We start from the raw sequence: 8,403 nt of genomic DNA, 5'->3' as shown, positions 1-8,403 counted from the left end.
AGAAGTTTAGAATGGATCAATGCAAGTCTGCATCGGTACCATTGCAGCAGAACATCAAATTGCAGTGTGAGGATGGCTCAAAAGTGGCGGATGCAACACTTTACAGACAACTGGTTGGGAGTCTGATCTACCTAACCACCACTAGACCTTATTTGGCTTATGCAATCAGTGTGTTAAGCCAATTTATGTTTAAGCCACTTGAAATCCATTGGAATGAAGCGAAGAATGTTTCGAGGTATCTACAAGGTACTGCAGAGTATGGAATTATTTACACTGACTCTTCTGATGTTAGATTGGTAGGATTTGCAAATTCAGATTGGGCAGGAAATGTAGATGATCGCAGATCTATAATAGGTTATGCATTTAGTCTTGGATCCGGGGTGATCACTTGGAGCAGCAAGAAGTAGAACACAATCTCCTTGTCCTCAACAGAAGCAGAGTATCAAGCCATGTGTGCAACAATGTGCGAGGTGGTTTGGTTGCGAAGACTTCTCCAGGATGTTGGGGAAGAACAGATAGTCGCAACAATAATCAAATGCGACAATCAAAGTTCAATCAAGCTGGCCAACAATCCGGTGTTTCACAAAAACACGAAACATATTGATACTCAATTCCATTTTGTAAGGGGGAAAGTGCAATCTAAAGAAATTCATGTGGAATATTGTAATACATGGGATAATGTGGCGGACATTTTCACTAAGCCCCTTGGAAAAGTTAAGTTTCAAATGTTTAGGGAGATGTTAGGCATATATGTGAACCCATTATCCATTAAGGGGGAGTGTTGAAGATAATGGAGAATATCCTAGAATAGGTAGAGTTGGTTCACGTAGCCTCAGGATAGGAATTAGTTTCTATTTCTTAGGTTGTTGTTCTAACCTCCCTAAAACTATGTATTCTATTTAATGTGTAATGTTGATGAACAATGTAGAGTGTTCTATAGAGTTGGTCTCTTCTGGTTCAGACTCTCTTTTGTAGAGCTGACCAGTGGGTTTTATTTCTTAATACAAACATTGTCATTTTTATCAATCTCAAGGGGTAAGGAATGAGGTAATAATTGTTCCCGTAATCGTTTCCTAGACTTCTCACAACCAGCCTGTCGACTGCAGTACGTCCAATTATCGCTGCAACTCGGTTATGATATTCTCTGAAATATGCATGTTGTAGTGGCATTCTGATAATATCTAGTTCTAAATAATATTAGACCCAACTAAATCAACACTTCTTCCATTCTCTTGTTTGGGATCAGAGGAATGATAATTATACATAAAAGTTGATCATACAAATTGTATTCCTGTATCATTTAGAATTCGGACGCTTACAGACACGAAGTTTTCTCCCTAAGGTAAGTTGTCTCCACGGAGGGAGGGATCGAGATAGGGCATCACAGATTCCACCCCTAGCATATCACCCACAATATGATTAACAATATTTTTTTCATGTTTACTTTTCATATATATGTTTTTTAGGTTATTAAACATTCTTTTCATTTCAAGGAAGACATCCTGAGTAAATCTTAGAGTGATCAGATTTAAGAATGAAAGGTTGGTTCACAACAACACTGCAAACCATAATTATAACATCACTTGTTTTTCGCGTAGTCTAACGATGCGGAGGAGTTGCCCAGAAAGTTATGGAAATTCCGGTTATATTTGGAGAAAATCCGGTAAGGATTTTTGTAAATCCAAGTTATAGTTGTCAAACTTCAAAATTTTAGGTGTCGTAGATGTTTTTGATGGTGCTGAATCCATTTCCACACCGCCTTTACCAGATTTTTTGAAATTTTTTTGTTTGGATTCTAGCTACTTTTGGCCGTCCAGGCAATTCCTCTGCCTCGTTAGAGGACTCCCTTATTTTTACTATTTTCATCTCTTCTTTTCTTATAGAACATATTTTATGTCTTATATATAATGTTTATGTTTATGGGTGATATATAATGTTTATGTTTATGAGTGATTAGGTAGGAAGTAATTATATTTTAATTTTTAATTTTCTTTAAAAGATAATAATTTTGATAAATTTTAAAATTTATTAATAATAAAATTCAAAATCGTTACAAGTTATAATAATTCAAACATATCATCTATACAATAATTAAAATTATATAATTTAAGTGAAAAAATCATAGTCATCTCTTTTACTCAATTACAATAATCATAAATAATATTTAAAATGATGTCATATATCAATATAATATAATATAATATATATAAATAAACATTATAACCAAATAAATTGCCAAAATTAATATCAGTTATAATAATTCAACATATCATCTATACATTAATTAAAATTATATAATTTAAGTGAAAAAATCACAGTCATCTCTTTTACTCAATTACAATAATCATAAATAATATTTAAAATAATGTGATATATAAATATAATATAATATAATAGAATAGATATAAAATAAACATTATAACCAAATAAATTTCCAAAATAAAATGGTATATATTTAAGAAGGATTTGAAAGTGTTATATATCAAAACTTAAGATAAATCTATAGGAACATATCCAAAAACGTCTAGTAGATTTATGTTGAATGATGCAAATGGATGAATAATGCTGACTTATAATATCGGGAATGTTCATTCCGTTGGAAAAGCATCTAGTAGGGTGATGAGTGACATAATCGATAGCATAAGGTTTCATGTTTGTGTGCGCGGCTCTCATAAGGTAATTGTTGTTACGACAACTGTGCAGATAAAAGTTGCTGATACCAATAGCAGGACATTGAACATGGAAACACATAAACAAAACATGAATCGATCATTTCTATTGTAATTTTACTCACAATTATCTAAAGAAGTAGGAACAACATAGATACATATCATAAGAGAAATTTTGAGATCTAAAAAGATATAAAAGATGCCTCTTAAGGAGTATTATAAAATAATACTAGAAACAATAAAATTAGATTAGATTACATCATCAAATTTTAAAGGGAAACAATGAAAATACTATTTTTTCAACTTCACTCTCACATTTTTTACTCAAATTTCAAGCAGAATCACTTATTGGATGCAAAGTTTCGTCATACAAGGACTACCCATGTTGCATACTTTCAAAGGACCCTACTACACAAAAATGAGAAATATATGAAAAACATCATGATTGCAATCACATTTTTCATGTAGTAGGGACCATCGAAAATATACAACATGAATACTCCAAACATGATTGCAATCACATTTTTCATGTGTTTCTCATTTTTCATGCAGTAGGGACCATCAAAAATATACAACATGAATACTCCTAAGTTGGGTATGGCATAGAAATTTGAGTGAAAAAATAATTTTTTTTATTTTTTGTTTTTTATCTCTAAAATTAATAATCATTCCCCAGACATAATCATCTCGAATCATATTGATTTTGAATCCTATTAATTTTATATAATTTTTTTTTATTTTGAAGCCCATTTTAAACTTTTAAATTTTTTATTTTATGAAAATGTTTTCCGAACCGATTAACTACAGATTTCCTCATATAACATAAATAAATCACAGCCTCGACAAAATGCAAGGGTTGTTCCCCATTAAAAATATGACCATGAAATTAGGAGCTGCAATCCGAACTTATGAGGAATAGCCATTAGTTAATATCTCCATGATGTTGTATTCGTATATTGGTTTTGTTGTCATGAGTGCATTCATACTCTAAAACTTTGCCAAACTTCAGTTTTAAATATCATATCGATTCGCTATGAAATTTATGTTGAAATCTAATTTCAACGCAGCTGCCAGAAACCGGTCAATAAACCTCGCCGGAAAGCTCTCGGGTTGATTTCAGGCAAAAGGGATTTTCCGATGATCGAACCCGAGAAATTTTAGTGCTGACACGTGGTTCACCCCTGACGTAACCCAACGTCATTTTCTCGGGTGTTAATGTTCAGCATATGTTGGCCTTCCGATATTGCTATCCGTCGTCGGATCTGCTCCACCTTTTTCTGCCGTTGATTGATTAAACCTGCACACGAGCCTGCGTCAATTAAAGCTATTACGTGGAGTAAAAGACTTATGGTTTGACCGCCGAATGAAAGAATTTAATGAATTTATGTGTTGTTCGTAGTTTTTAGGTAGATGCTTTTAATAATGTTATGGGCACGTTTCAATATTTTTATATAGCACGTAAGTTTTGTACGTAAAAGGAATGGTACATTTAAAGATAGGTATGGTCGTTTTTTATGTAATGTAATATTTAAAAGAGGGAGGTCGTATATTTGTTTTGAGTGTTGACTTTTAATGTATGTATGGCACACGGGAGGTAAAGAACTTGTGTTCACAGCAGCGTAAAAATATGTGGGTGCAGTAAAAGATGGAACACACAGCAGTGTGTAAAAAGATATGAACAGGTTGTAATGTTTTAGTGTTGGCCATCGTAAAACTGAGGAGTAGAAAAACCATGTGTGGTTTTGCACAGTAGTGCATAAAGAAAATGGTGAAGCGTGTTTTTGTAAGTCTGTGTAAATTTCTTTTACAACAGTAAGCATATGTAAATTTATATTACAGCAGTAAGTTGTTTTTCACAGTAGTGAATATAAAAAGGATTTTACATTGGTAAATCCCTCTCAGTAAAAGAGGATGAAGTTTGTATTAGCTTTTAATGAATAGAAATATTTTATGGTGAAATACTCTGTCTCTCAGTGAAATTTTTTTTGGTCTTCCTCTGCACAAAAAGATCCTGGAGTAAAGTAAAACAGAGCATTGCCTCTGTGTGTTTGAACATTTGGTTTTTGGTATTTTCTCCCATTGAAAAATACCCAACAGTGGTATCAGAGCAGGCTTAGGCTTTTTAAGGAAGTTAAAGAAGCTGAAGGGAGAAGGTTGTTGCTGCAGCAAAACTTCTCAGGCAGACAGAAGACTCAGACAACAAAGGATTCAGGTATTCTTCATAGCTATCTTGTTTGTTATTGAAGAGACAGTCAGCGTTTTAAATACATAGTCAAGGAATGGCTAGCACAAGCACTGGTATGGGTATATTTAACACCCAGCTCCCACAGTTTAATGGGAAGAACTATGACTATTGGGCAATAACCATGACAGCCCTGTTTGCCTCTCAAGATTTATGGGAAATAGTTGAATCTGGGTTTGAAGATGTAGCAGATGAAAATGAGTTCAATGCACTAACTCAGGGAGAGAGAGATCAGCTGAAGAGCAATAGGAAGAAGGATTCAAAAGCCCGTATGTTGTTGTATCTAGCAATAGACCAGAGTGTGTTTCCAAGGTTAGCAGCAGCTAAGACAGCAAATGAAGCATGGCAAACCCTCAAGATAGCCTATCAAGGCATGGAGAGAGTGAAGACAGCAAAGCTGCAATTGCTGAGAAAGGATTTTGAGAATCTGAACATGAAGGAGTCATATAACATTGATTCATTCTTCACTCATGTGATTGGTGTAATCACACAAATGAGAACTCATGGAGAAACCATTGAAGATAGAAGGATTGTGGAGAAAATATTGAGGGTCTTACCCTCAAGGTTTGATGCCATAGTCACCACCATTGAAGAGACAAAGGATCTCTCAAACTATTCAGTTGATGAGCTACATGCATCACTGATAACACATGAGCAGAGGTTGAGTAGGAATGAAATCTCATCTCTTGAGCAAGCCTTCAAGACCCAGATGTCCTTTGGAAGAGGAAGAGGTCAAGGAAGAGGAAACCGAAGAGGAAGAGGCAGAAGCCAGAACAGAGGTGGAAGGAACAACCCATCAAATGCACAAGGAAGAGGCAGCAATACAAATCAGAACCAAGGCCAAGGCAGCAGCCAACAGAGAGAATAGTATCATGCTCAAGGACAAAGGTATGATAAATCTAATGTTCAATGCTATTATTGCAAAAAGTATGGACATTATGCAAGTGATTGTAGAAAGAAACAACATGATATGAACAGTAGACAAAATGCAAATGTTACAAGAGAAAACAGCAGTCAAAATAATGTCATGTTAGCTTGTAACATGGCTGAAACACATAGTGAAGACATATGGTTTTTAGACTCAGGTTGCAGCAACCATATGACAGGGAATATAGCCCTCTTTTCAGCCTTAAATCAGAATTTGAAATCAGAGGTCACACTAGGAACTGATAGTAAAGTGTCTGTTATGGGAAAAGGGGAGGTAAAAATATTTACAAAACAAGGAGAAAGGAAAACCATAGCAGATGTCTACTATGTCCCCGGAATGAGATGTAACCTCTTGAGTATTGGACAACTTGTCCATAAGGGGTACAATGTTTTCCTTAAAAATGATGTGTGCACCATCATGGATATAGCACCCAGCAAGAGATGCATTGCTGAAGTGCAGATGACAAGGAACATGATGTTCCCTCTCAGGATAAGGGCAGACATGAAGAACAAAAGGGAAATGGCAGCAGTCACCCAAGAGGCCTTCCAAAGCGTGCCAAAGGATGAGAACTGGTTATGGCACTTGAGATTCAGGCATCTCAATTTTGGAGGTCTAAATTTGTTGAGTAGGAAAGGAATGGTAAAAGGATTACCATTGATAGAGAAATCGGACAGCCTATGTGAAGGCTGCATTTTGGGAAAACAACATAGAGAAAGTTTTCCATCAGGGAAGAGCATAAGGGCAAAGACACCCGTAGAGATTATCCACTCAGATTTGTGTGGACCAATGCAAGCTCCATCATTAGCAGGCAGCCTATATTTCTTAACATTCATTGATGACTTTACAAGAAAAACTTGGGTATATTTCCTTAAAAACAAAAGTGAAGTGTTTGAGAAATTCCAAAATTTCAAAGCACTTGTGGAGAACCAAAGCGGGCTGCATATAAAAGTTTTGAGAACTGATAGAGGAGGTGAGTATATCTCAAATGAATTCCTAAAGTTTTGTAGAGAAAATGGAATTCATAAACAGTTTACAACTCGGTACACCCCACAGCAAAATGGAGTTGCTGAAAGGAAAAACAGGACCATCATGGATATGGCGAGGAGCATGCTGAAGGCAAAGCATTTGCCAAATGATTATTGGGCTGAAGCTGTAAATTGTGCCGTGTATATTTTGAATAGGTGTCCTACAAAAGCAGTGATGAACAAGGTGCCAGAAGAAGCATGGAGTGGGAGAAAGCAAGGAGTCACCCACTTGAGAGTTTTTGTATGTGTGGCCTATGCACACATTCCAGATCAGCTAAGGAGGAAGTTGGACAGCAAAGGGGAGAAGTGTATCCTTGTTGGATACAGTGATGAATCCAAAGCCTACAGGTTGTACATCCCATCTACCAAGAAGTTTTTTGTCAGCAGAGATGTTCAATTCATTGAAGAGGAAGCTTGGGATGGAAGCATAGAGAAAACAGTGAATGTCAAGAACTGTTTGTCTCATGATGAAGATGAAGAGGAGGTGGCTGAAATGCATCCCCAAACAGCAGCGCCAACACAAGGACAGCAAGGGACACCATTGAGGATCAATGAGAGTGCTTCTCCAAGCACACCACAAGGAGGAAATTCAAGTGCATCTTCAAGCACTTGCACACCAAGTGAAAGAGGTAAGAAGTTTAGAAATCTAAGTGAAATTTATGATGAAGGAATGAATTCCTTATTTGCCTTGTATTGTCATGTTGATGATCCTATTCATTTCGAAGATGCAATTAAAGATAGGAAATGGATAGAAGCTATGGATGAGGAGATGAATGCCATAGAGAGAAACAAAACATGGGATTTGGTTGAGTTACCAAAAGGCAAAGAAGTCATTGGTGTGAAATGGGTCTATAAGACCAAGAGCAATGCTGAAGGCAAGATAGAAAGGCACAAGGTAAGACTGGTTGTCAAAGGCTACAAGCAGCAATATGGGAGAGACTATGAGGAGACTTTCGCACCGGTTGCAAGAATGGAAACAGTGAGAGCAGTGCTGTCTATAGCAGCACAAAACAAATGGAAAGTCTACCAAATGGATGTGAAATCAGCATTCCTAAATGGAGTGTTAATGGAAGAGGTCTATGTGGAACAACCTCTCGGATATGAGAAGAAAGGTGAAGAGCACAAAGTGTGCAAATTGAAGAAAGCTCTCTATGGGCTGAAGCAAGCGCCAAGAGCATGGTACAGCAGAATAGATTCATATCTATTGGATAATGAATTTGACAATTGTGAAGGATAACCCACAGTCTACATCAAGGAAAAGGATGGTAAAATTTTAATTGTTGTCTTGTATGTAGATGATGTTATTTTCACTAGAAATGATACTTATCTTATTGAGAACTTTAAATCAGTCATGAAGGATGAATTTGAAATGACTGACATGGGTTTGTTGAGATACTTCTTAGGCATAGAAGTAGATCAAAATGAAAAAGGAATTTTTATATCTCAAGCAAGATATGTAAATCAAATTTTGAGCAGATTTAAGATGGAAGAATGCAAGGCTGCAATCACTCCCACAGTGATGGGATTAAAGCTCAGCAG

The sequence above is a fragment of the Pinus tabuliformis genome, chromosome 9 (genome assembly GCF_031772625.1).
Source record: "Pinus tabuliformis cultivar Carrire ecotype Pingquan chromosome 9, CPIR1, whole genome shotgun sequence".
Lineage (NCBI taxonomy): Eukaryota > Viridiplantae > Streptophyta > Pinopsida > Pinales > Pinaceae > Pinus > Pinus tabuliformis.
This window is presented reverse-complemented; position numbering follows the sequence as displayed.